Consider the following 11,367-nt stretch of genomic DNA (forward strand, 5'->3'; position numbering starts at 1 on the left):
TATAACAGTGTAAAGTAGTGAGCGTACAGCTTGTATAACAGTGTAAAGTAGTGAGCGTACAGCTTGTATAACAGTGTAAAGTAGTGAGCGTGCAGCTTGTATAACAGTGTAAAGTAGTGAGCGTGCAGCTTCTGTAACAGTGTAAAGTAGTGAGCGTACAGCTTGTATAACAGTGTAAAGTAGTGAGCGTACAGCTTGTATGACAGTGTAAAGTAGTGAGCGTGCAGCTTCTGTAACAGTGTAAAGTAGTGAGCGTACAGCTTGTATAACAGTGTAAAGTAGTGAGCGTGCAGCTTCTGTAACAGTGTAAAGTAGTGAGCGTACAGCTTGTATAACAGTGTAAAGTAGTGAGCGTACAGCTTGTATGACAGTGTAAAGTAGTGAGCGTGCAGCTTCTGTAACAGTGTAAAGTAGTGAGCGTACAGCTTGTATAACAGCGTAAAGTAGTGAGCGTACAGCTTGTATAACAGCGTAAAGTAGTGAGCGTACAGCTTGTATAACAGTGTAAAGTAGTGAGCGTGCAGCTTGTATAACAGTGTAAAGTAGTGAGTGTACAGCTTGTATAACAGTGTAAAGTAGTGAGTGTACAACAGTGTAAATCTGCTGTCCCCTCAAAATAACACATCACACAGCTGTTAATGTCTAAACCGCTGGCAACAAACGTGAGGACACCCCTAAGTGAAAATGTCCAGCGGTTTGAGAAGGGTTTGAGTCTGCAAAATAAAGCTCCAAGCCATAGAAGGGTACAGTACTATTCTGAGGTAACAAAACAAGGGGTTAGAGGTCAAATTCTATAGAAGGGTTCAATCCCTACATAACCACCAATCACTGCTCTCCCCTTAGGAGGTCACTGACCCTCTGCCCTGCTGCTACAGTGCTATTTTAAACTGTTATAAGTCAAATGCACAAGCCCTGTACACTACACTAACAAGGTACATGCTAAGTTAGATTTTATAGTGGTTATGTAATGAATAGTTATAAAAGGAGGGTTGAGAGGGGAGGGATGAAGGAACTTCTTTAGGGTTTGGTGGCCGGAGCATCTAGGAACCCAGGGGGTCGAGATTCAGTGTAGGGGCTCATCTCGATAAGCGGCTTGTTTATGAACGCCCTGTGGTTCCTGTTGTAAAAAAAGACAAAGTGATTACTTGTCAGAATTATGGATTTTAGCGTGCATGTCTTTCATGGTGGGAGGAACCGGAGCACCCGGGGGAAACCCATGCAAACACGGGGAGAACATGCAAACTCTGTACAGAAAGGCCTGGGCTGAGAGAGGTCTAACCTAGAACCTTCTTGCTGTGTCCACTGGGTCACCGTGCTGCTGATAAAAAGAGATGAACAGGCTTTGGGTGGGACAGATGTGAGAACTGAAAAACGGGAGAGAACAGGAGTTAGACAGGCTTATATACATGAGTGCATGTGATTGTAAGAGGCACAGGTGGATGAATTAGTGAGAGAGGCGTGGTCCTGTTCCTGAATCTCAGTTTACATAACTCCATTGAGTCACCAGCAGCAACAGCAGCAATAGTAGTACTAGCAGTAGTACAGCCTGTATCACATATGGATATATTTAATATTCCCTGGTTGATAAACTGACTAATGAGTGTGTGTGTTTGTGTGTAGGTGTACTGTGACATGGACTCACTAGGAGGACGGTGGACGGTGAGTATTTTAACTCATGTACCAAATCTGGCTCAGCAGTTCTAAAATCCAGGACCTGTTCAGACTGATCAGAGGCCTCCCATGAACTCTACCAAGCTAGCTCTGCTGTTACACAATCAATGATCAGTGCACAACTTCCTTCAGTCGGTACGCCTTGTTAACCAAAGATATTGATGGAATGTAGGGGAATACATTTGATGCAGCAACCAGTTAGGGGTTAGGGAACGAGACAGGAGAACTGACCTGATGCACAAAGTGGTTTGTACTAAAGCCAGCTGTACAAGACAGAGACTGCTCAGTCTCACTCTGACTCTAAAGTGCCAGAGGTCCAGACATTATCAGTGTGTCTGTTGTTCCTGACCTAAATAGACGAATCCAGCAGCTGGTTTATGTGATGTACTTCCTGAATGAAGGCTTACCACTGGTTCAAACCTTGTTGCCTGGAAACATGAGCTGTCAGGTATCTGGTGTGTTTAGCTAGTTCTCCCTCCATCCCGTCCCCCCCAGGTGTTCCAGAGGAGGATGGACGGCACCCTGAACTTCTACAGGGGCTGGGATCAGTACAAGCTGGGCTTTGGTAGCGCTGCTGGAGAGTACTGGCTCGGTGAGAAACCAAACCTAACTAACACTAATCTGACTTTGTGAAACTCACTGTTCATAACGTTCAAACATTAAACTGAAGTTTGCAGGTGTAAGGATCCAGTCAGCTCATGGTTTAGTACTAAGTTCTTCCTGCTTTCTTACAGTGGAGACACTTTGCTGCTTGCTTTGCCCTCTGCTTTCATTCTTTTTCTTAAACTCTTTTTCCTGCTAGAAATTATGAGCAGCGGCTCTTGGATACTTTTAAATCACTCTGACTGTCAGATAAAGTAGGCTATTGCCATACTTTAAATACTTTTGATTTCAGTGCTACGCAAGTGCAGCCTATCAATAGCACTAGCCTGTACTGCAGTGATTGGCTTTGTAGCTAATGCTAATTAGCAACAAGATGCCCCCCTTCTCCACGGACGACTTCCACAAACTTCTACAGAAAGTTGCAGTGCTGAAAACCAAGATCCACAGGTTAGAGGTGAATGTGGAAGTGAATGGAATATGTGGGAATGACACCACTTTACCATGGATCCAAAACAGTGGACAAGACCATGCTAACACACGTCTAATTAGCACCAAAAAGACTACCAAGAAGCAGGAGGCCTGTGTACTGGATAATAAATCTGAAAGTGGTAGTCCTCCCTGGAACACTCTTGGAGCAAAGCCTAAGAATAAATAATTTCCCTGGTAAATGGTTGGGCGAGTAACAGGCAGAACCCAACGCCCTGAAATTTGTGATGCGACTAGATAACCTGCATTATCACCTGGGTAGAGCGCCTCTTAAACCCCTGTTCTTGGTAGGACACAGCCGTGGACCGCTGCGAAAGGGAGAGGATCTCCGTCTGATGACCTTGATAACATCCCGTCCTCACACAGAAGGGTAAGGACTGAGAGTAAATCAGAAAGTAAAAGGCTGCAGGGAAAGCTAACGACTGGGCCTCAAACTCTGATTGTGGGTGACTCTGCTGTAAACGATATAAGAAGCATGTGCAGTAAGAACACCAAAATACTCTGCTTTCCGAAGGATACGGTGTCTGACTTGGCAGAAAGAATCCTGCATATCGTGGCTGAACATCCTACTGTGAAAAACATCATACTGCACATCGGGGCCAATGATGTTGTGAAGCAACAGTCTGAAGTGTTGAAAGAGGACATTAATAATCTGTTGAACACGGTCAGCTCTTTGAATGCTGAGGTGTTTATCAGTGGCCCTATACCGCCAAGCCGAAGAGGAGCTGAGAGATTCAGCAGACTAATGACATTTTACTTTTACTTTCTTTTGGGACCGCAGACATCTTTTTAAGGCAGATGGACTTTGCCTTAACAAGTCAGGAGTTAAACTGTTCAGCTCCAACCTGTTTTACTTTCTGCATCACTCATCTGTTCCCTCTGCCAAGGACAAGAGACAAGAGGAATCTCAACAAGAAGAAGACATAACACAACACACCAGAAACCTTGAAGGAGAGCCACCTCAACCCCCGCCGGAAGAGAGCTCTGATCACGGGAGACATCTGAGCCAAGAGGAAGAGTCTCCACCTCCCTCACTGAAAACCAACAGTGAGGAGTCAACATCTCTACTCCCCAATCCCCAACTAGGTCACCATTATCTCCAGACACCCTTTCTCCCCTCTCCCCCCTGTTGGACTGATCACATGGAAGACCTGGTTAGAGCTGGGATCAAATTTACTCCCCCACCTTCCCTCACTCCACTCCCATTTTCTCCACCCTAAACCCCCCTCACCATCCACCTCCACCACTGGCTCTAAGTCCTCCAGGTTTGACACATGTGTCACAAATACAGCGCACAACCCGCCCTCCCGCTCTGCAATGGCGAAAAAGCCCAGTAAGCTCTGTCTGATATGTGCTGGGTCCAGGCTACAAGGAAAATAGTACTCATGACTCTTCCCAGGACAAGCCGGGGCCCAATGTGCTGGTAGTCTTCTCCATCTTTATCTTGACAGGTAACAGAAAAAGCATGGTGAATGTGTTAAGAAACAGAAAGCACTCAACATATCCTGCAAATTTAGTATTAATTCCTAAAAGTGGGCCAGATAATGTTTTTAACACACTAAAATTAGCTTTGTTAAACGTTAGGTCTTTGACAGGAAAAACATTTTTAATCAATGATTTTATAATAACTCACAATCTTAATTTCATGTTTTTAACTGAAACTTGGTTGGACCAAGATAACAGTGCAGCTGTCCTTATCGAGTCTTCCCCTCCCAGCTTCAGTTTTATGAGTGAAGCTAGAGTGCATAAGAGAGGAGGTGGAGTTGCCATTTTGTTTAATGACTCCCTCCAATGCAAAAAGATGTCTTATGGGAATTTAGCTTCTTTTGAATATGTGGCTCTTCAGCTGAATTCCTCTTCTCGAGCAATTTTTCTAAATATCTACAGCCCCCCTAAATACTGTGCAAACTTTTTTGATGACTTTGGTGACTGTTTCTACAGCCGGCCAGAGTCAGTTTTCAATCGCGGGAAATGTAAGGAGCTGCAGCGACTCACTTTGACAGGTGGAAGGAGAAGTAGTTCCTATGAACCGAGTATAATTAGACCATCCTGGTGACAGTAAGATACTTATAATAAAACACACCCTCACTCCAAATGACTGAGGTTAGATATCAATCCTTTTATATTAGTATCGATCCTAGAGCAGGACAAGTTGGTATCAGAAATATCGATACTTTAGGATCGATCCACACATTACTACATGTCAGTAACAGGATATGTCTTGTCCCTGTGTCCACTTAAAAACAATTCATATAGCATTTACATTACATTTACTCATTTGGCAGATGCTTTTATCCAAAGCGACTTAAATTTGAGCAACAACATACAAGCATCAACAGAGCATGAAATACAGATCTACAACTGGCAATACATACTAGTAAGAGCAGCAATAAATACTAGTAAGAGCTCACAGTACATATCACAGCAATGAGGTAGATACCTAGGGAAGGAAGTAAGAGTTAACAAAAAAAGTGCAATCAATACAAGATCATTGTAAGGGGATAGAAGAAGAAGAGCACAGGAAGTGTTTGTTAAAGGTTAGGAGTTAGAGGTGTTATAAGAGGGTGTTCAAGGGCTTCTTGAAGTCAGAGAGGGACGCCCCTGCTCTGATGGCGTGTGGTTTGTTCCACCATCGTGGTGTCATAGATGAGAAAAGCCGGGACTGAGATTGCTTTGTGTGAAGGGATGGCAGAGCCAGGCGGCGTTCGTTGGAGGAGCGTAGCAGCCGAGAAGGAACGTAAGTTTGTATTATGGAGTTTAGGTAGATGGTGCAGACCCAGTAGTCACTCTGTATGCAGCATTAGTGACTTGAATCTGATTCTGGAGGCCACAGGGAGCCAGTGGAGGTCACTGAGTAATGGAGTGACATGAGTACTTTTGGGCTAATCAAAAACTAGACATGCTGCTGCGTTCTGAACCATTTGTAGGGGTTTCACTGCACAAACTGGAAGACCTGCTAGGAGGGCATAGCAATAGTTGAGGCGAGAGATAACCATGGCCTGTATCAGAAGCTGGGTGGCGTACTGAGTGAGGTAGGGCCTGATTTTCCTTATGTTGTATAGAGCAAAGCGGCACAACCGAGAGACAGCAGCAACATGGGGCACCCCTGTGGAGAGGTAGTGGGAGGAGGATAATTGTCCTTGCCACAAAACATTGTAGGAACGCCCCGACAGGTAGGATTCAAACCACAGAGGGCTTTACTCGAGATGCCCATTGCTGAGAGAGCAGATAGCAGGATCCTGTGGTTGACTGTGTCAAAGGCAGCTGAATACTGCCCGTTCAGTAGTTTTGGATAAAAATGGTAGAAGAGCATCTGGCCGATAGTTCTTAACTTGAGTTGGGCTTTTTGAGCAAGGGTGTAACTTGAGCCCTTTTGAAAGTGGTCAGGAAGGTTCCTGAAGCCAGAGAAGTATTTATCACATGAGTGATTGTCGGGACCACGGTAGGAGATATGGCTTGGAGGAGATTCGTAGGAATCGGGTCCAGTGGGCATGTAGTGGGACGGCTACGGGTCAAGAGTTCTGATACTTCGCTCTCTGTGAGAGGAGTAAACGAGGAGAGTGCCATTGACCTGGGAGGGCAGAGGAACAGATGTAGTAGGACTGCTACAATGGTTGAATTTGAGTGTTTTAGAGAATTGGTTGGTTATAGCCGCCACTTTGCCTGTGATGAAGGAAGCAAAGGTATCAGCAGACAAGTTTGTGGGTGGTGGAGGTGGAGGAGGATTTAGTAGTGCTTTAAAAGTGGAAAATAATCAGTGGCACTGCTAATTCTGTTATTATTAGACCTCAGTTTTGGCAGTACTGATGCTTGTTGGGAAGGAGGATAGGAGCAGTTGGTAGCCCTTAAGGTCGGCGGGGTATTTGGTTTTTCGCCATTTTCTTTCAGTGACTCTGAGATCAGTACAGAGCCCACGGATGGTTTCAGTTAGCCACTGGTAGGACTGGTTCAGGTGAGCAGGCTTGGTGTATAGAGGACACAGGCTATCCAGGCACAAGCTTACTGTAGAGCACAGAGATTGTGCGGCAAAGTGAGTGGGAGGCAGGTTGCGGCAGTGTGAGACAAACAGTGTTGGAACAATGGGCTGTTCCTGTAGGCATACCGTGAACTGCACGAAATAGTGGTCTGACACATGTAGAGGTGTGACTGTTAGGCACTCTGTGGCACAGTTTCGGACAAGAACGAGGTCAAGCACCTTGCCAGCTTTGTGGGTCATGGAGCTGAGAACCCGAGTTAGATCAAAGGACTGAATCAGAGACAGGAAGTCTGCAGAGTTCGAATTGTCTAAGTGAATATTCATGTCACCGAGGACAAGTAGGGGACAGTCATGCTCTGGGATTGAAGACAGCATTGTGTTTAGCTCCTCCACAAAGTTACCCATTTGTCCTGGTGGACGGTATATGACAATCACAGAGACCTTTACCGGAGCGGACACAAAGACAGCATGGTATTCGAAGGAGGCATATTGATTCGAGGCTAGCAGCTGTATGAATTTCCATTTGTTGGAAATTAAGAGCCCAGTCCCACCCCTCCTCCCAGACGGCCAGGGGGTGTGGGTGAAAGAGTAATTGGTGGACAGCGCAGCGGGGGTAGCAGAGTTTTCTGGTTTGATCCAGGTCTCAGTGAGCGCCAGTAGCCCAAGAGATAATGTGTTATCATAAGCAGTGATGAAGTCAGCTTTGTTGACTGCCGACTGGCAGTTCCAACAGACAAGTAAACAGATGTGGGTGGTGGCTATTTTAAAGGCTTGAGGAATCCCTGATTTCTGTGCCTGATGGCATGATACCTCTTGCGTGGCAATGTTGTAGGTGACCGAGTTAATGCTGCTGATAATCGGCCTGAGTGGGGCTCCTTCTTTGTGTATCTTGGGTAGTCCATAAATGCATGGAATGGCTTCTCCAGGATACAAACGGTAATATTGTTCACGGGTGATGGTGTTGTCTTTCTGTAGCTGTTGTAGACATTCTATGGCCTTTTTCTTGTATCCGCTGGTTGGGCTCGTCTCAGTGTCTCATACGTGTTTGTGTCCATTAGTAGTGTGTTGACTTTGTTCTGGTAGTCCGCTGTGTTAAGGACTACCGTGCATCTTCCTTTGTCAGCAGGTAGGATAGTGATGTTTTGATCCTTGCTCAGGGATGTCACAGCCTTCCTTTCTTGGATGGTGAGGTTGGAAGGGGGGGCCTTCGCATTAGAAAGGGCTGCAGATACCTTTAGTCTGAGCTGTTCAGCTTCTGTTTCTGTTAATTTGTTTTTCCTAATGGCCGATTCTGTGGCTGTGATGAGGTCTACTATAGGTAGCTGCTGTGGTGTAATGGCGAAGTTTAATCCTTTGGCCAGAACATCTTTCTCTGGTTGGGTGAGTTCCCTATCTGACAGGTTTTTCACCCATCTGTTGTCTGTTTCAAGTGTTGTGACGTTGTTGTCCTTTCTCCTCCAAGACAATTCTCCTGTTTTGTTAGTGCTGCTCGCTCTGGACTGTAGGTTTTGGAATTTCGGGGTCTGTCTTTCTTTGCTCTTGTTGTGCTGGGATAGCTGTGCTTTCTTGATGAAGTCCATGACCTTTCCCAGTGCTGTACTGGGCAGATATGTTTCTAGTTTGTGTTGTATGTTGTCCAATTCTTTGTTCAGGGCTTCAATGGTGAAGTGTATCTGTCTCACTCTCTCATTCATGTTGCGCTTTCTCCAGGATTATTCCGTCTCTGTGTCCTTTCACCGTGGAGCCTAAGTGTAGGCTGTTGGGAATAAGTTTGTGTTATCGGCATCTCAGGTTAAATTGTAGATGGTTCCTGTAGTCTGCAATTTTCCTGGCTGTCCTTTCGTACTCCCGTACCAATCTGAGGGTGTTCATCCCAAATTGATTGGCAAAATGTCTGTGAAGATTCTCAGTCATCCAGGTCATAGTTATCTCATCCAAGGGATGAGGGACAAAACGTCTTCCAGTATCTTCAACCAAGTCCAGTTGCCCTTGACTTTAACGTTCGTTGGATAGCCTACTATTACCTGAAGAATATATCAAGGATTAAAGGATTTATATCTCAGCAGCACCTGGAAAAGCTTATCCATGCATTTATCTTCAGTCTACTCGACTACTGTAACGGTGTCTTTACAGGCTCCCTAAGAAATCCATCAGACAGCTGCAGGTGATTCAGAACGCTGCTGCTCGAGTCCTCAATAAGACCAAAAAGGTGGATCACATCATTCCAGTTCTGAGGTCTTTACATTGTCTTCCTGTATGTCAAAGAATTGATTTCAAAATCCTGCTGTTAGTTTATAAAGCACTAAATGGTTTAGGGCCAAAATACATTTCTGATCTTCTGCTTCGTTACGAACCATCCAGATCTCTCAGGTCGTCTGGGGCAGGTCTGCTTTCTGTCCCCAGAGTCAAAACTAAACAAGGAGAAGCAGCGTTCAGTTATTATGCTAAAAATCAAACTCCCAGAAGAATGCTGAAACTGTCAGTTCTTTTAAATTAAGACTGAAGACTTTTCTTTTTACCATTGCTTTTAATTAAATTAAATTAAAGCCGATTGGTAAAGATTGGTACCTTTCACTGCACTGTAACGTACAGTTTTCATTTTCTTTGTTTTTAGCCTCAGTGCCCTGATTGTACACTGCTCTGTAACTTTTACTGTCCTGTTTTACCCTGTTTTTTTAATCCTGTTTTTATAATGTGTTTTATTTTTTGAATTTCCCTTTGTTGCTTTTATGTTTAATGTGGAGCACTTTGAATTGTCTTGTTGCTGAAATGTGCTATACAAATAAACTTGCCTTGCCTTGCAGCACATGATGTTGATGGTTAGAAACTCCCTTTTACAACCACCTCATGAGTTTCTATGTGTTCGTGTTCAGGTCTTGAGACTCTCTTCCACCTGACTCTGAGGAAGAAGTACGAGCTGCTGTGGAAACAAAGCGTTCGCTCGTTACTCCTCGTTCTCCATCGACTCAGAGTCCTACGGATACAGACTGCATGTATCTGGATTCACTGATGGAGGGGCAGGTGAGGTGGCAGCAGAAGTTCTTTAGTGTTTTTCTGAGTTTCCACAGGAAGGTGATTTCCCCTAAAGTCTCCCTGAAGGACTGGCCTTATACTGGATTATTTGGGCGGTCCTTATGCTAATGACTGATGCAGAGCTGCACCAATCAGTGGTCTGCTTCTGTTTCATAAATCACATTCAGGTGTCTGTACCCCAGAGACTCTCTGCAGTCCATTTATCTGGACTCACTTTAGGTTGTTATGTTGCAGTAACAGAAGTACAGATAGTATCTGTAGGAGTCGTAGCCGAGATAAATACCAGTACCCGTCATTGACACCACCTGTCAGGTTTGAATTGATATTAGACTGGAAATAATTTATATATTAATGTTCATTTTTTAGTTATCTATTTTATTTTTTATTATTCGATTAATATAATAATGGTTTGATTCAAATACAAAAAACTCATTATTAATTCAATATTTTATTAAATCATCCTGATAAAGTGACACATAAAGCACATTGATGATAAAAGTGGCATTTTAAAAAATGTCTCTAAAAATGGTTCGGACATGGATTTATTTCATTACTGAGAAATAATCAGTCCGGATATTATGATTATGATTAAAATGTCGGTGACCTCTGGTGTCTGTGGATGAGTTTGTAAAATATAAGATTTTCCTACATTTCATCCAGGTGAAACACTGAGTCGATCAGAGATCGACCTGCTGGTGACTTCAGCTGTCTGGACCATAACTGGTCTCATCAGTCTGTCTGATAGAAGACTGCAGACTGTGAAAAGTTCAGCTGATACTTATAGATAATGCAAATTTACTAACCCTGTGGTTCTTCTGTGTGTCTGTAGGAGACGCTATGATTTTTCACAACGGACAGAAGTTCACCACCTTTGACAAAGACCAGGACTCCTGCTCAACTGGCAACTGTGCCAGAACATACCTGGGGGCGTTCTGGTACAACTATCACTATACAAACCCCAACAGGGTTTATCGTTGGGGGGCTAACAGGATGCTCGCTGGTGTTGGAGTGACCCGGTACACTTGGAAGGGTCTTGACTACTCCCTGAAGGCCATCAGCATGAAGATCCGTCCTGTGCAGTAGTTCTCCAGGACCAACGTACAGCAGAATATCAGCAGCTGATCTCTCTCACTTATCTAGAACATAATCTGACATGATGTTTAGATGGAAACAGACACATAGAGTCTGATAACATGTTGATAACTGCATTAACTGCCAACATAGAGAAATGAGTCTCTGCTGGTTCAGATGTTACCTTCAGTCTGCTGGCTGCAACTAAACACACTCAGCTTTAAAGTCAAACTCACTAGTTTCAACACAACGTTTGGTGGAGGTTTGAAACCCTAATGTGAATCATTATCTGCTGTACGCTGACAATAAATGAGAAGCTGAGCATGAAGCTGATCTGATGTCTTCACTGTGTCTCCTGTGTCTCTGTCTGGATTCTCTCTGGTCAGAGGTCAGAGGTCTCTTTCCTTCCTGTTGACAAAGAGAAATGACCATGAGTCGCTGCCCTCTGGTGGTCACAGTGACAAACTCCAGCTCCTCCTTCTGCAGAGACAAAAATCTTTTTTTTGCAACGGTAGATTTTTAACTTT

At 44.3% G+C, this 11,367-nt stretch overlaps 1 pseudogene; it reads left to right on the forward strand.

Annotated features, from left to right (window-relative positions):
* The first annotated feature begins 1,172 nt into the window (after window positions 1–1,172).
* On the forward strand, window positions 1,173–11,168 carry LOC123983483 (annotated as a pseudogene).
* The last annotated feature ends 199 nt before the right edge of the window (window positions 11,169–11,367 follow it).

Source organism: Micropterus dolomieu, linkage group LG14, assembly GCF_021292245.1.
Source record: "Micropterus dolomieu isolate WLL.071019.BEF.003 ecotype Adirondacks linkage group LG14, ASM2129224v1, whole genome shotgun sequence".
Taxonomy (NCBI): domain Eukaryota; kingdom Metazoa; phylum Chordata; class Actinopteri; order Centrarchiformes; family Centrarchidae; genus Micropterus; species Micropterus dolomieu.